At 35.2% G+C, this 17,154-nt stretch overlaps 1 protein-coding gene across 2 annotated transcripts in view; it reads left to right on the top strand.

Annotated features, from left to right (window-relative positions):
* Positions 1-17,154, top strand: part of LOC132202955 (repulsive guidance molecule B-like) — a 55,072-nt gene that overhangs the window by 4,599 nt on the left and 33,319 nt on the right. The gene's annotated exons all lie outside the window — the stretch shown is intronic.

Here is a 17,154-nt window from a genome sequence, read left to right as displayed (position 1 = left end):
TTGCAAAAGTCGCAGAGAGCGCCTCCGTTTGGTTTGGAGCGCCTTTGTGCTTTTAACACATACACACGTGTGTGTATATAATATCTCATAACACAACAATAATGAATGGAATCGAAGAAATGCACCTTTTGTACTTCTGATCTATTCAAGCATCTTTTCCAATCTCATTGTGGCCGCATTATATTATGATTGTTGCTATCTTTTACGGCGTTAATGATTAATAGAAATAATAATTGGTTCTCACTGCGCCATTGTATGACCAAAGTCGCCGCGCTTGATTAAATGTCAAATTTTATACCAACAGCCGCACTCGCATTAAAACGAGAACTTTCCAATTATAAATTTTATTAGTCCGGCAGGCGCCGATATATCCACTAGTCATGATTTGTATTGTGCATGCACGCATAATTAAAGAGCCCGACCAAAGTCTCTTGTTATCGCGACCGCTTCCTAAATTCAAGGACTAATTAAAAATTTCAAACGGAAAATTAAATGAAAATTCTTGTCAAAAATTGCAAAAAAAATCGCAGATCGGTGAACTTTGCATGGAGCGCGAAAGAGACGTAAAAGCACAATGCAGAATTGTCAGCGGCGTATGTTTTGATTGTCCATTGTGCGCGGCCGCGAGTTTTCAAGTGTCACACGCCTTCAAATTGAGCTCATACACAATTTAATGCTCGCGCGTAAAGCGAGAGATTTGGGAAATATAATGAAAGGGAATCTGCAGCGTCACCTCGGCTCTCCCCGACGCCCCCTCGAACACATTTTTCCACTCAAAAAATTCATTAGTTCATTACACTGGCGGCGCGAATTCGGCGTGACTTCCATCCATTATGCGAGTGCCAGCAGCACCCATCGGTGCGCGCCGCTGAAAAACTGACAAACCAATTTGGACGATTCGGCCGCAATTAAGATTTTCACAGCTTGCCAGTCCAAATTATTGCGGCGAGGCTTTTCACACCCGACCAAATTGCGAAATGACATACAAAGATAATATATAGCAGCGGTCTCTGGTCGTAATTATCGTCATCAGCGAGCGGCGCAGAAATGGAATCTCACTTTTTTTCATGCTGAGGCCATGCGTGTGTGTTTTGTTTCGGAATTAGTCTGCAGAGAGAGAAATAAAGAAAGATTCGATTTAATCCACGCTCTCTCACATATAATATAATGTAGAATGGGCAACACAATGCAAGAGGATTTCCATTACTCGAGGCTATGTGTTCTGTTTTTGTGTGTGGATATGCACGGTGTGTTATTCAACAACAGCACAACGGCACACAAATGTAATCGACCTCCTGCAGTGACATTCTGCCTAATTTGCTTCTCTTTTGTACAAAGAAGACCGCGGCGGTGATATTAGAAATGCTCCAACACACCCTTAGGGTGCGCACCACACACCACTCATGCTCGGGAGAGTGGAAAATATAAGTAATTTGGCTCAATCAAAACTTAATCAAACTTATCACCAGATAATTAAAAACAAAAGTTTTATCAAAACTTCTAAAAAGACACAAATTTACTTGAATTGCACCATAAACAAGTAATTGAATGAAATATTACATGCTGAACTTTTTCAAACTAATTTTAATTGCAAAACAATGTTTAAATGTAAAAATTAAAAATTAAAACTGATAATGAAAGTCTAATATTTCTTTTTCATCAGTAATTAAAGCAAATTTAAGTGTAAAAACTGTTTTGCAAACGAATAATAAATCAAACTAAAATCCACTCCCCGGCGGCACAGAGCACAATTTGGCTGCAACAATTTCTCACCTATATTCTCGCGGCCGCGGCGGCTCTTTCTCTATTAATATTTGATTCGGTTTGATTTATTTATTCAACTCCTTTGTTGGACCGCGGCAGCTCCTTTCGGCTATATATTCTTTCGCTCTCAATGAGAAAATGCGCCTCAAAAGTGGGGCCTAATGGGAATTTTCCACTCGCATTGCCTCCGATTCTCGGCGTTTTGTTTGTGCATGCACCGCGATTTCCATCACACAAAAAGCGGAAAGAAGCTCCTTTGGGCGGTCTCTCTGCGGTTGACTTTTGTTGCCGAAATTGGTAATTTTGTCTTCAGAGTCGCAGGTGTTCCTTTGTCCTGCTGGAGGGAAGAAGAAAACAAAAAATATGACTTTTTCTCTTCCGGTTTGGTGCATTTTTTGTTTAAGCATTAATTTTTGTACCTTGAAAATAAATTGGTCTGATAGAAATTGTTATACACATGTAATAAAAACACTAATACATAATTTAATGTGATTGCATTGGAAAAATTATGACATGTGATATATTTAAAATTCAGCATTGAAGTTCGTCACAATGCAGAAGTTGTAGAGCAGATATTACAATAGTTAAGCAAAATTTGAAGTTTAGAAAACAATTTAATTTTTCACTCTGTTCCGGATATTTTATTTTCTAAAGATTTTGAGCATGCACAAATTTTCCGTTGTCATTTCACTATTGAAAATTAATTGAAAAATCAGAACTGTTTTGTATTTAAAATAACAATGTGAGAATTCGTGAGCACTGAAACTACTATTAATTTAAATAGTTGCAGTAGTAAAATCATTGTTAGAATCAGAGTTTCATCAATGTGATATCTCCTAATTAATAACTTTTTATTTGGAAGTTTCAAGCATTTTTATTACCAAATCTATAATTTTGTATACATTTTCAAGCGATTTTTCAGCATTTGCATATAAAGAAACATATTTATTTTAAATCTCCCGATTTCATGATATCGTTAATAATTTAAAATTATTTGCATCTATAAAAACAAGGTGAATTATTTTAATGCGCTGCCAGGGTCGCTAGCAGGTCTCCGCACTCTCGCAGAAAACGACGGCGTTCCCACGAACACACGCGATTACAATAACCAACACCAACAAAACGTACTTTTTTCAAGCAGAAGTGACTTTGCGGGTTGTAGGATGTGCATTCATTATTCGTGCCGGTGCTCACTGACTGATGCGCGCAGCACCAATGGGCCGGTGAGGAATTTTTCGGCGTTCACCCTTTGATTTTGGGCAACAATACGAGAGCACAAATGGATGGGCCTTTGACCGTCGTCGGTCGCTCTATACGTGAGAGACATCAGAGGAGAGGCCTCTCAAGACGAGTGACAATGCCAATGAGTGGAATTCCTAATCATCGCGCCGAGGCGAAATAATGTTGTGTGTCGTGGCAGAGGAAATGTGTTCTCAAAATATGTGCATTGTCCATTGGAAAGCTTAATAAGTACTCAACACGTTCCAATTGTGTGTAGCCTTTAGAAAAGAACACATAATTTTCATTTAGCACGTACAATTTTGATTAATGACCGATAAAAGAAACATTCTGATTTCAGCGGCAGATGGCACAGATTTATTTGGAATTGATCATCATCATCTTATTGTCAACTTGCTATGGTTTTTAATTTATTTGATTATCTTTTTTTCCATCCTGTATAGCACCAGAATACAACTGAAAGTAGGCATTGTAGTCAAATATTAATAAATAAAATAAATTTTTAAACAATTTTTTAATAACATAAAGTGCTTTTTAGTTTATGAAGTTGAATGAGAAATAAGAAATTATATCATATTTTAAACTTTTAAAATTTTGAGTTATAATATTCAGATTTCAGACATGGATAATGCATTTCTAAAAAAAAAATCGTTTGTTTGTTTTGTTGAATTTTAAGATACAATAATTTGGCAAAATTTGGTTTTTTTGGGTAAAAAATTTATTGAAATATCTTCTTATTCTTCTTTCATGCTTCGTATATTTTTCATACTGGAGAGACAGAAATATTTAAGAATAAACAAAAAAAAAAAAACCTTGAGAGAAGCGGCCTTTTGAAGCTTATAATTAAAATTGGAAGATTCCCAAAAATTCTATCCACAGCTCTTGCGGCGCGCACACATTAATTAAAAGCGATCGCGCGTAGTTTATCATCTCTAATATTTTATTTTGCATTTTTATAAATTGAGTTTAATATCTCATCACAAAGCACGCCACACTAATCACACCTCGCGCGGCGGCTCTTTAATTATAACGAGAGTCGTTTATTAATAAAGCGCGTACGCGGCTGAGGAGGTGGAGTCGCGCGGCCAAGATTTTTCCATTATGTTTCACACAAGCGAGTAAGAGAGAGAAAAAGAGGTGGGCACCAAAATGTCAAAGAGTACCGCGGCTTCTGTGCTAAAGGCCCCGTACATTCCAAATTCGTTAACCGCTCGAGATTAATACTCCGTTAGGCCTGAGAGGATTAATCAGGAACGAATTTCTCAGGCGCAAACACACGTCGAGCGCAATCAACTCGAAACGTATCGATGCTGAATTAAAAAAAAATACAACTAACCCGCAACTGACAAAGACAACCTAGCATTATCCATACCGAGTCGGGTAGGGTGGACGCAGCCTGAGAAGCAAAAATGCTTAGCACGTTGCATACTCTTAAATTTTTTGAGTTTGAGAAAGTCACATTGAGATTGTGATTAAAGACGTTGATTCAGACAGCTTGAAATTAACTGTGACAGGTGCCGATGTAAATAAAATTCTTTACATTGGGCAGACGTTGACAAAATTTTCATTTCTCTTCTAGTGACATTCATTTGGTACCAAAAATGATCATTAGGGAAAATTTTCAAAACCAGGCGTAGGTTTTTAAAATCTTACTTTTTAACCTTGAACGTAATTAAATAACTAAATCGTGACACGTTACTAGCAATTAAATATTTTTGCAGGGTGATTGAGGAGGAATTTTTGCAATATGCATAGCCAAATTTAAATATTTTGTACAGTGCGTTAGTAATTTTCTTTTGATTGCAGGTAGAAAATATTTACTTACACTGTATCTTTGCATGGATTTAATAATTTATTATACTTTATCAAAATAGTGCTCATATTAATTTTTTAAGTGACATTAGTATTAAAAAAGTGCACAGATATTATAATATCAAATAATGAAAAAAGAGGCATGTATTTAATACCAATAGTAATTTCCTTCGTTCTTGCATACCTTATAGAAGCAATTTAAAATAATCTCATTTTGGTCAACTTTGAACAATCAAACTATTGCCGGACGTGCACCTTCTGTCACACAAACTCTCGGAAGCAAACAACTCAAACAAATGACTTGAATATCCAAATGCCGTGTGTTGAATCCCAGCAGCACTTAACCTCTGTTTATTGAGCAGGGGAGCGATTAACCAATGTTTTGTTGTTATTTATGGAGCATCGGGGACGACGGTGCGTGAAGCAACCGTGGATCGCGTGCCCGCCGAGGCAGCGTCCCGCGGGAGCAATTCCCATTTTTATTGATTATCGATGGCTCGGTTTGTCTTTTTAATAAATTTGTGCATAAGTGCTTGCATACCTGGCACGGTAATAACATTAATGGCTTTGTTTAATTCAACATAATGCAGCTGGCTGGTGGCGTGTGGGTTTTCACGTGATTTCCCCGAGGATCTTTGTTTTTATTGGTAATAAATGCACCTTATGTTTGGCAAAACCGTACGCACGCGATATTCCAAAAAATGTGGCGACACACGGCTCAGATCCACCAAAACAAATTTTTACGTTTTTCGAGGGGAAAATCGTGATCTATAGGCAAATGAGTTTTCTCCGCACACGTTTATAGAAATTCGACAGTGAACCGCAAAATTACACGCGCGGCAAATAACAGTATAGATAATTTCAGTTAAATTGTTATTGTTGCTGGATAAAAATCACGAAAGTAATCAGTAGGAAAAAATCGCTCCGTGCATTCGTAAAGCTGCTTTGTGCGGTCGGCAGGCGCGATTATCAATTTTTTGTAAAATCACGACCGTTTAGAAAATGTGGAAGTTTCAAACAATTTTATGCTTTCCGCTAATGGGTAATTGCGTCGGCTGCTGTGCATCTGTGTCCCCATAAACGCACGTACAGCAGACATTTGCTGGGTGCAATACACCTGGAAATTTGCAAAGAAAAGTTATACACATATAATAAAAATAATTCAAACCTTATACATCTTTATTTCTTTTATTTTATTTTGTGTTTAATAAAAAAATTTATTGTACTTTTTTAATCATATGTTTTTAGTTTTAATAATAAATACATTAAACATTTTTTATTATTTGCTACTTTGACATATTTTTTTTTTATGTGTAAGCAATCTATTTTTTATGGTATTTTTATTACTAGAAACTGAATGACACGTTATCAAAGTGTAATCCAATGAAACATAACTATCTTGGGTCAGCCTAGCATTAAATTTGAATCTGTTAAACATTTAATTTAAAATATCTCAAAAATAATGCAACAGATTCAGAAAATTAAGAAAGTAAAAAATTTATCCAAAATTATACCAGAGAAGAATTAAGAAACTTCTTTAATAGCCTTTAAATCTTAGAAATTATTGTAATATTTATTTTAAATAGGGACCTTTCATGATTATCATCAAAGACGTTCAGAATGCGATCAGCGCGTTCATCGAATCTTTTGTTATTTATCTCCAGGAAAAGCCATTTAGATCAGCGATCGACTTGAAAAATATTTATCTTGCGTCAGAGAAACACACACGCGGGCGAACTCGTAAAATGTGTAATTTGCCGAACGTTTGGCATTCAAAACTTTTTCCGGAGGAGCATTAAATTATTATTATAGGACGCGAACGAGAAAATGCATAAATTATTAAGATGAGATCCATTACGGTGTGGCGGGCTATTATTACAAAGTTGCTGCCATGCAGGTGTGATATGGTAATGCTTAATATCAAATTTGCATTAAATTTATTCCAGAGAGATAGATTTTTATTTGTGTAATGCCCGGCGGCGGGATTTTGTTTGTAAGTCGCCGCCGCCGCTCTTCGCATAAGGAGTCGAGTGTGTGTTATTATAAGCTCATCTGTATGACTGAAATCTACTAAACGACTGCCTCCAGATGAGGGCTCTTCAAATAGAAAAAACAAACATTCTTCTGTATGGCCTGACAAAATTTTATTCTCATAAAAAATATCATTTTTTTTATTTACAACCAATAAAATTTTTAAACTCGGTATAAATATTTTTCCAAATGAAATTTTTTATTGAAAAATATAATTTCTAATCAAAACTCAGTTCATACAAATAAGTTTTTTATTGGTGATACCAAATTTTTAGAAGCACTTTCATTAAAAAATTGTATTAAATTAAATAAACTAGCATTTCGATGGAATTACGCTGTCTACAAAATAAATATTTTACTCTCAAAATTCTGCAGTTTTTTAAATTAATTTCTTTTATTTACAAAGTTATCAATCGCCTCGTTGCTAAATCGAATAGCCCTTGGTAGTCGGTTGAGCATCAAGCCCTGAATTCGCCTAAAGGATTTGTTTAACGCCGCCATGATAAATAATAATAATAACACCGCGCGCGGTTTTCTCGGCTCTTTTGGTGTCGGCCCGCGCGCTTGAATATATTTCTTTTTCTCGATTCCTCACCGCTCCGATGATGTTGAGAGCGGCTCGCGCGCACACGGAATTACTGAAGGGCGTAAGCAGATGCATCCATTAGCATTAGCATATTATCTCTGCAAAGCGTCGCGCCGGAATTCATCACAACACTACTTTTGTGCATTCGAAATTCGCCGCGCTGCTTGATGAGCTAATCGTCTTGGCTGCCAAAACTGCTTTGTCCGAATTTACACGAAAATTGATGGGTTATAGAAAAATATTCCTGCTCAAATATTCAAAAATAAGCAGTAAAATAAAATTTTGGTAAATTCGTATCAAAATAATTACAAAACAATAAATTTTTTAGACGAAATTAGTAAAAAAATTAATATAATTATCAATTTATGGTATACACAATATTTACTAGTTTTGATCTTTTCTTAATTGTAAGTATATATTTAATAATATTTATGTACAAATAAATTGCTATTATTATTTATCAATTGTTAAATTTTACACGTGTCATACATTGTGCACTATTTTATTAAAACATAACTTAATTTGATCTTCAAGATAAAATTATTTTGTTCAATAGCATTCACTATTTTCAATACTATGAATTATAAAAATCTATAAATAACTGGACTGTTGACAATGAACGTTTTTGGTATCCTCATAAATGAATTATCATTATGAATATGAAAAGGAAAAAAAATAAACTATAAAGGTAACATAAATTGAATTATTTGGTAACTATTAAAACCATGTATGTTGCATACAAGTACACACATTAAACATTTTCATATTATATTGAAGTAATTTTTCGGCAGACTTTATTTTTTCATAATTATTCCTGTATTAATATAGAATTGCTTTTATATTATCTTATTTTTTTTCCGCATGTTTGCTAAAGCCGAGAGGCAAATGATCGTTGTTCCGCGCGATTGCCCAATAAAAATTCCTGCTTTTCAAAACAGCCGGCACCAGTCGCAGCCGAATATAAAACCCCTATGTATACCAACCAACTTATGCACATATGTATACCGATTTAATGTATTCAAATTCAATTTGATACAAGAATAAATACGACTTTTGTAAACACGTCTGATTGTTAAGGGCCATTCCTCAAGATTTATTCAAAGGCACCTGCGCGCATTTACGTACGTGCATATTATAAATCTTTGCGGAATGATCCACAGGAATGTTGTTTGAGGTAGAAAGGTGTTGATTAAAGGATCGGGAGGCCGCGCCGCGCACAGACACTTCTTGTTTTTCTCCAACTCTGGCGGCGCGGCAGGAGACACACAAGGCTTCTTTTCATATTTCAAAACTGACCACACCTATTTGTAATTCACGCTGCAGGCCGTGCAAAAGCAATTACACGTATATATTATTATGTATGCCGACTGTGGCGCGCATGAGCAACTTGCATCCGTGCTTGCAAAGGTGCGAAACAGCTTAGAGGACGAGACTAATTCTCGCCAAAACGCACCTGCCAAACTTTTATATACATGCTGCCGCCGCTTAATTAGTTGTGGAATTATCGCTGCCAAAGTGTCGGTCTATGAGAGATAACCCTATCGCGTTTGCAATTTTTCTTCCTAACTGCTCAATGCATTAAATAATAGTTAATGTAAAATTAGACACATAACGAAAAAATTGCACAAATTTATTTTTATTTTAAGAATATCTCATTATCAATAAAACAATGATGTTTGGAGTAACATGTTTTTTAACTTGGAATAAAAAAGTCATAGATTTCTCTAAATATTTGGCAACAAATTATTATGTTTTAATTCACGGGAACAGTTTGATGAAGATAAATTAAAAAAAATAATAATAATTTACTCCCTGAAATTAATCCCGGGATTTAATCTAAGACTTGATCCTCTTTCACGTTTGCAATTTTAGATTTTATAATGTATAAAAGGAAATTTAATGTCATTCACCTCTTATTTAAAAATTTATCCAGTTTTTCAAGAAACATGAACTAACTATTAATTGAACTGCATGTAATTACGATTGATAATTTATTGCCTTTGCAACATACAATTATTTTGCTTCATTTCTCTTGGTTTTAGTTGATAGTTTTCATTTTACTATCCTTTCTCAGATTTATTGCAAACCTCGTTTATTTTCTCTGCAAAATCTACCTCTTTTATAGCTGCTAGTCACATAGATTGTGTTTGGCTTTCTAACTGCGTGTAATTTTAAAACGGTCATTAACAAACTTAATTGGCGACGTCACTCGGCGGACAAATAAACTTACATTAATTGATTTATCGCCGCGCAATAAAAACAACTCGGTTGATTGCAATTTTCTATCCTGCTTAATCGATTAATCTTACAGCATTTTTTACATTTTTTCCTTCAACCGTGGTGAAAAAGAAAACAAATGGTGTCGCAGCGGGGCGAATCTGTTTTTCCTTTATTTGAAGTGGCGGCGCGTTATTTTATTTGCCTCTCTCGTCATTGACCTCGGCAGGTTAAACCTGTTAATGCGAGAGAGCCAGTCAGATTCGATTATGTTCCCCGAAGTGCGAGAGAGAAGAGGGCTCGCGCAGCACAATGATGATAATCGTATTTTATCAATATACGGCGCGCGGACAAAGGTCCGTCCCGCGTGCAGCAGGTATATAAGAGAGATAAATACACGAAGGAATTCTCCTCGTCAGATATTCCTAATTTGTTTGTGGTGATTATTATTTTTTCAAAGGGCCGCATGCCGCTCTCTCGCGGCTGCAGAGGTGCGAGCCGCTTGAGTGGGGGTGTCCGTCCCGAAGACACCCGCGGGCCTTTTCCGACGCTCCAGACTGCTTGACGTGCGCGGCCAGAAACATTTTTCTGACTCACGGACGCCTTCTCCTCGCACACAGCACCGTGAACAGGCAACTTTACTTTTTTGTTTGCACCGCACAAGAAAATTAGCCGCTCTCGATATTATTTACTCCCTTTTTGGCAGTCAGCTAGGTAGAAAAATTACCGCGAAGAGGGGCGAAAATTTATTTACTTTCTCATTTCAAGCAAATGCTCCAAAATACTCTCTACAAACAAAAGAAACATTAACAATTGTGTCTAATACAACCTCACACAGATATAATTTTATTTTATTATTAGAGTTTTAAAGAAAGTAAATAGTATCAATCAAAAACATCGAAATAATACGCCGGGCACATGAAAGGGACAAAATTTCTTCTACAATTTTACCACTGCACCTATGTCATAATTTATAAGTTAGTTTCTTTGTGAACCAAGAAAAAAAATTATTTTTAATAAATAATAGACAAATTAAATTTTAACCATTTAGGAAATATGGAAATAATAATAAAAGTTTTCATAATTTTATTACAAAATATTATTACTATAAATTAATATTTAATAAAATATCAAAAGTAACTTAGTGGCAGAGATTTTTAAAAGATTTTATTAATTAAAAATGATATTAACACAAACCAAATGAGTTGTTTTATAATTTTTTTAATGTGGTAGTTTTTCATGTAAGTGTTTGTGAAACTAAAAACTCACGATATTTTATAAAACGCACAAAAAACTGAGCGCGAACACTAAATTCCTGATCGCTCTCAATTGCATTCAACTATCCTCGGTTGTTTTGTGCTGTTTTAATTTGACCCAAAAAGTTGTGCAAAAAAAATCGAAATCGAGAAATTTGCAAGATATTAGGCTAGAAAGAAGATCATAATTTTGACTTAAAATTCAAAATTCAAACCACACATGAAAATAGGAGAGTATTTCAGTTTAGTGAAGTGTTAGTAATTTTGTTTGGTATAACCTGGAACAAAAATTTGTTACAGATCTGTCTGAATTATTTTGTCTGAACTGCGTATATACAATTTTATTGGGAAATAAAAATAAAATTTTCGGCTGATGATTATTACAAGGCGTCAAAAATCGTGATCGCCGCATGAAATCTCTGAGAGAGACCGTGGTATTTGAGCAAAAGCAAAAGTAATGAAAGAGTGAAGCCCGCGTGCATCTCCGGAGATAATTCCATATCACGGGGTGTCTCTCGCGTAGAGCATCATACGAAAAACAAAAAGCGCCGTCTCTCTCTATAATATCAAACATTGTTATATTGTTTACATAAATATCTGTTTACGCGCAGGTATAGAGAGAGAGAAATACATAAAAAGATCACGTGTTTGTGTTTGATGGTTGGCGGCGGCAGAGAAAAAGTCTGCTCGGTCCATAGCGAGTTGATAACCTGTAGCTAAAGCAAAGAAGTTGGTGCAGCCGCGGCGTGGATTATAATCATCATTATTTGTAGTTTGGAGAGATGCTGAGTTATTCCCATCAGAGCGGCCGCGTCGTAATAACAGGGCGCTCGCTCCGCTCTAGGTAAACATGGGCCTGAAATTATACAGGCCGCGAGAGCGAGCGGCAAAGCCTCTTTCACACTTCTTCTCCATCTTCTTCCAGCAATCCCGGGCGCTGATCTAATTATCTAAAACATATATCAAAAGGAATGGAATGTTAACACCACAAAACAACAAACAAAAAACATCATTTAATAATTTATTAAAGCCGAGGTCTGCGCGAAAGCGAGGAAAAACCGAGCGCGTTTCTTCGTATTGTCGGTTCAGAATAGGGATGCGTATCCTGATCATTCCTAACTCCTTCAATCGGGAAAATAGCGTTTTAAATGAGAATTCTAGATTTTTCTTTATCGATAGCCACACATTTGATTCAATGTTCATGATTATTGTTTTTTCTTCTTTTTAATAATTTGAATAATGTATTTTATTTATATCGCGAGCCCTCTTTCCTTTTTAAAGAGTTCACACAAAAAATTATTAATAAATTAGTGTTACCTGACTTGGAAGTATACACGTGAATTTTTTTTCAAACTTATTTCTTGTTAGTCGATTCTTCGACTGACCTGACATTGAGATATTTTTAAATAAAGTTTAAAAAGTAAAATTATTAATTTATTTAAATATAGACTAATTTAAAAAAAATACAAGATATATTTATAATTTATTTCAAGAATACTTTAATCGTAAGTATTATTTAAAACATATTAAGTAAAAAATAATATTATAATTATGCGTCTGTAGTTTTCTTAAAGCTATCTCATTTACAGATATTATTTCTTGGTGTTTAATATTAGATTAAATAAATTGAATTTTGTTATTTGAATCCTGCTTTGTATTAATAATTTTTTGGCTAGTCTATTACAAGTGCATTAAAATTTCTTCTTCATGCATATACAATAACTGCTCCAATGTTGATTCGAATTAGATTCCACTGTCCGACCTTCTTGGTAAAACCACCTTTTGGCCAATGCCAATGGGAGTTGTTGATTTTTCCCTGCCGCGCTGCCTTTTTTCTCCGCGTCTCGCGCCGCCGGTGTGATTATTTTTTGAGCTGCCTGCCAGTCGTGGCGGCGAACCTTTTTTGCGCGTCACGAGAAAGATACGTGCTGTGTATTTGAATAATTCACGCGCGCGCTTATTTCATTTTTAATAGCACACTCTCACAAATTTCGTATTCCGCATAAATATTACATCAGCTGAGCTCTCGGCGGGCTTTTGAAGTATACCAGGATTGCCTATATGCCAAATTTAGATCCTTCAACTTTCGCGGGCGTAAAAAATTATGGATTATGAGGATACATTGAGTGACAAAAGATCAAAAATCGAGAGGTCCGCCTTAAAAGTCGACTCCTTTGTATTCTTTGGCAGTTCCTGATTGAATTCCCATCGAGCAGCTAATTCGCGAGTCATGTTTGTTTCCCGGCGCAAGAGACATTTTCAGATGCGATTAGTTGCGGTCTCCCAGCAGCTTTATTTTTTCGATCGGCCGCGATCTCCGAATTGTACAAGCAGCGTATTTGCCGCGTCGGTATAAAAATTCTCACGGATCGAACGTAAACTGGATGGTCATCAACTTTGTGTAACCTCCAAAGTGGTCTGCCCGCTGCAAGCAAGGGTGGGAATCACATCAGCAGAGAGCAATCAGAGCGAGACTTTACAAATTGAAGAGCCAAAAACTGACCCCAATTTAACTTAATAAAAAAAGGCATCCTAAAATTTGGTCTGATTAATTTAAGTTCAGTTTTTATTAATGCTACTTGAGTCATCTGAAAAAAATTGATTATAAGAAATTTTCAAGGGTGAAAATGATCATCAATTTAATCATTCCATATGCCTAAGCACTTAATTTATAATTAAAGTAAGAGCTTTTGTTAATTTTACTTCAACAGGGGTGTAAGGTGAAAAAGATTTAAAAGTAACACTTAAGGTGGATTTTATGTTTCTTTGTTGCTGGAGTAAACGATATTTATAAAATTTATATAATTTGAATATATTTGTAAAACTGATTTTTTTTTAGTATATTATAAAATTTGCAACAGTTTACAATGTAAAATCTTTTGAATTCAATAATTCCATCTCTCAATTTGATTTATTAATCGAGAGCTACCTTGATGTATTAAACACACAAAAGCGCAGAAATCGGTTGAGGGGCCACACAGCAACTGGGATCGGCTTGAAAGACACACTTTCTCATGATGACAGTGCACCTTGCTGAGGCTCTTGCGCCGTAATCGCAAAGCCGCCTTGTATTACATTATATTTAACACAAGTGTCGTCCACGCAGTGCTTTTTACTCACCAAATATCACAATCAAAATTCCTGCGGTGCCATGGCATAAAAAATCTCGATCGTCATTTCGAGGGGCTGCTCATTTGCCGCGCCGGATTCCATCCCAAAGGGAATTTGAATGTTTTGATTTGCGCCGGATTTTCACCGACTCCTCTCTCTTGAGTCAACATTCGTATAAAGAAATGGATAAAATTCACTCTTAGTTAGAAGGGGTGTGATGTTAAGAATGTGTGCGTTTGAAATCGCTGAGCCACGCACGTCAATCAAATAACCTTTGAGGAATGCTCGAGGGACGTTTGTATTTTTCTTTTGATTTGCGCACGCCTTTCATCTCAAACACACAAGATCAGCATGATGCTTTTTTTTATTAAATAATCAACTATTTAAACTGTTTGGGTCCTTGAAGGTAACATACAACAAGTTAAAGTGCCCGCATGAAAAGATTTTGGTAATCTGAATGCTCCTTTTATATATTTCAAATTTAAGATAAAATTTCTGCTATTATTTAAAACAGTTCAAAGCAGAAACTTTCATATTTTTTCCTGATACCCATGGAATTTTCTTATTTTATCGCTAGTTATAAATCTTCAGCATTACTCACTAAATACTTTTCAGTTCTTCTTAATTAAAATTGTATTTGCCATAAGCCTGTATTCAAAATTTTAATTTTATATAAATTGAAGAACAATAAATCTGTCCAAGTTGCTTGTTAGATTAAAAGTATAACAAATTCCAGGAAAAATTGGTTTTGAGGAAATATACAATTTTTTCTTTCAAATTAATATTTCCTCTTTAGAACACTTTTAAACAGTCTTCATTAAAGCGGGAAATATTTTTATATAGAAGCCCAGTGTTTAGAAAAATAACAATATGCGTGCATTGTCATTTTTTTTTCTTTCATCAAATTAAACATTGGTTTCATGCTTTTAAGAATATCATGCTGTTTGTTTCTTTTAAATATTTAATTTAAAGAAATGTCCATCAACTTAAGAATTTAAAATTATAAAATTTACCAAATTCATAAATAAATATTTTTTTTAGATAAATCTAAACTTGGAAAATGTTAGTCCTACATCTCTATAAATATTATAGATGGAGGTAATAATAAACTCTGGCGCATTGAACACCCCCACACACACATGCAATCAAAAAGTTTGCGCCGCGTGCCATTTTTCCTCCTCCCTTTGTTTCAACCCCCGGCCGGCGAGAGTCGTACATACTATGATATTATATACTTTTATATACCGCGAGTGCAAGATTTATGATTTATTCATGACTCTTTGTTGGACCACTTTTGCCAACTTTGCAATTTATGACTCCATTATTCCGCGGGCACACATTTATTTTTTGCCGTGAAAACTCTGTGCTCCAGCTAAAAATGATCCGCCAAGCAAAACGCGCGCCTGATAAATGTGTTTGCCCGCCTATGCTGTTTGCGTTTGACACTCGGCGGGCGCGCGCGTGGCCACGAAATTAAATTCCCAGCACGTTGTTTTGCACTTTGCGCAAACAATTGACCCTCCATAAAGCACAAACACAAAATCCGACGGCCGCGAGTGTCCACTCGAGCGTGAATTGAAACAGAGAGCCGCAGCCAGACCAATTTCATATTTTGCTGGCGCGCACCGCTTGACCACATATAGCACTTTCGGACACACTTTTCGATAATAAAAATCGCTTCTTTTTCCTCGCCTCCTTCCACATAATCGACATTGGGCATTACCTTATTTTTTTTATAAAATAATTTTTGAGAGGTTATGCAACCCGTACCGCAAAGGTACTAATTGTAAATAATTATTGGTTTGAATTTTTAAAGTCATCTCAGATTCTGTATTCACTTCATAGTATATTATCAAGACTGTTTGTTCCCTGAAATAAACTAGTAATTTTTCAATTGTCTTTATCAAAGAAATGACAATTAATGCACATATAGAAATTTTTTATTTTTGTCCAACTGGTTCATTAATAATTGAATTAATAATTTGCTAAAGATATAATGGAACGCTTCCCTATTGAGGAAAACTTTTAATATTAAAATAAATTTCAAACATCATGAAAATTCCTTTACTGTACAAGTTGATTCAAATTTTAAAATTATGAATTTATCAAATGGCAAATCTTAAATTAGGGACATTTACTTCAGCATAACCATGCGTGAAGCTATAGCAGCCCCTCTTTTTAGCATTTTGTTTTATTAACCTTTATGAAAATGGTGAATAAGACGAAAGAATAAGCTGTTTTTAGGAAACAGGAAACCAGGAAATTTCTTAAACCTCCCTATGTCAATCAATTTCATAATCTTTTTGGAAATTACAATATATCTGGCTTTTTCCTTGTTGCAATTAATTTTTATGTTAAAATGTGTTTTTTTTTCAAATTTGCAATTTTTTTTTATTTTTCTTGCTCATAAAATAGGGTCACAGACTGTGACCGAAACTTGTAGAGCTATTTGATTTTGAATAAAAACAATTTTTGCAACGAGGAATCATCTCCTTGAGTGTCAACTTAAAAATACCAAAAACTGTTGGCGATATCGCCAACTTCACTAACGTTGAAAAAAAAATATATATTTTAAAAATTCAGGTAGCCTAACTTGATTTGAATTAAAACTGATTCAATTATGATTTAAAGTAATTTCAATTGTGAAATGCTTTTGTAACCTATTTTCCTTTTATTGTCAGGAGCCGGATCCACAAAACGCCAAATTTACACCATAAAATTGCACCAAGCACTTTGTGCGCCAAAGAAAAAGAGCTAGAAATTGAATTTTCTGAGAAGACACGTCGATTCAATCGCTTCCCAATTCATCTTGATTCTTTAACTCAGCGGATAAATGCAAGTAGCGGTGAAAACATGCAGAAAAGTGACCGATTCCGAGAAAAGAAAAGCCTTGTCGCGGGTCATCGTACCGGCAAATTGTTGAATTTGAATGCGCTCCCGCAAGAGTCACCGCCACTCCATCAATCACGCGGTTAATTTCTTTTCATAGATTAATATTAACAATATCTATTTGCAGGCGCAAAATACACCGAGCGCGGGGAATTTCATGCCCTTTGTTGTCCCGAATCTATTTAACTTTTTGTGCCGCGGTGTGTGTGCGAAGAGAGAGAAACTAAATTGTGAATACGAAACGGAATT

Source organism: Neocloeon triangulifer, unplaced genomic scaffold (assembly GCF_031216515.1).
Source record: "Neocloeon triangulifer isolate White Clay Creek 2 clone unplaced genomic scaffold, ASM3121651v1 ptg000017l, whole genome shotgun sequence".
Taxonomy (NCBI): Eukaryota; Metazoa; Arthropoda; class Insecta; order Ephemeroptera; family Baetidae; genus Neocloeon; species Neocloeon triangulifer.
This window is presented reverse-complemented; position numbering and strand designations above follow the sequence as displayed.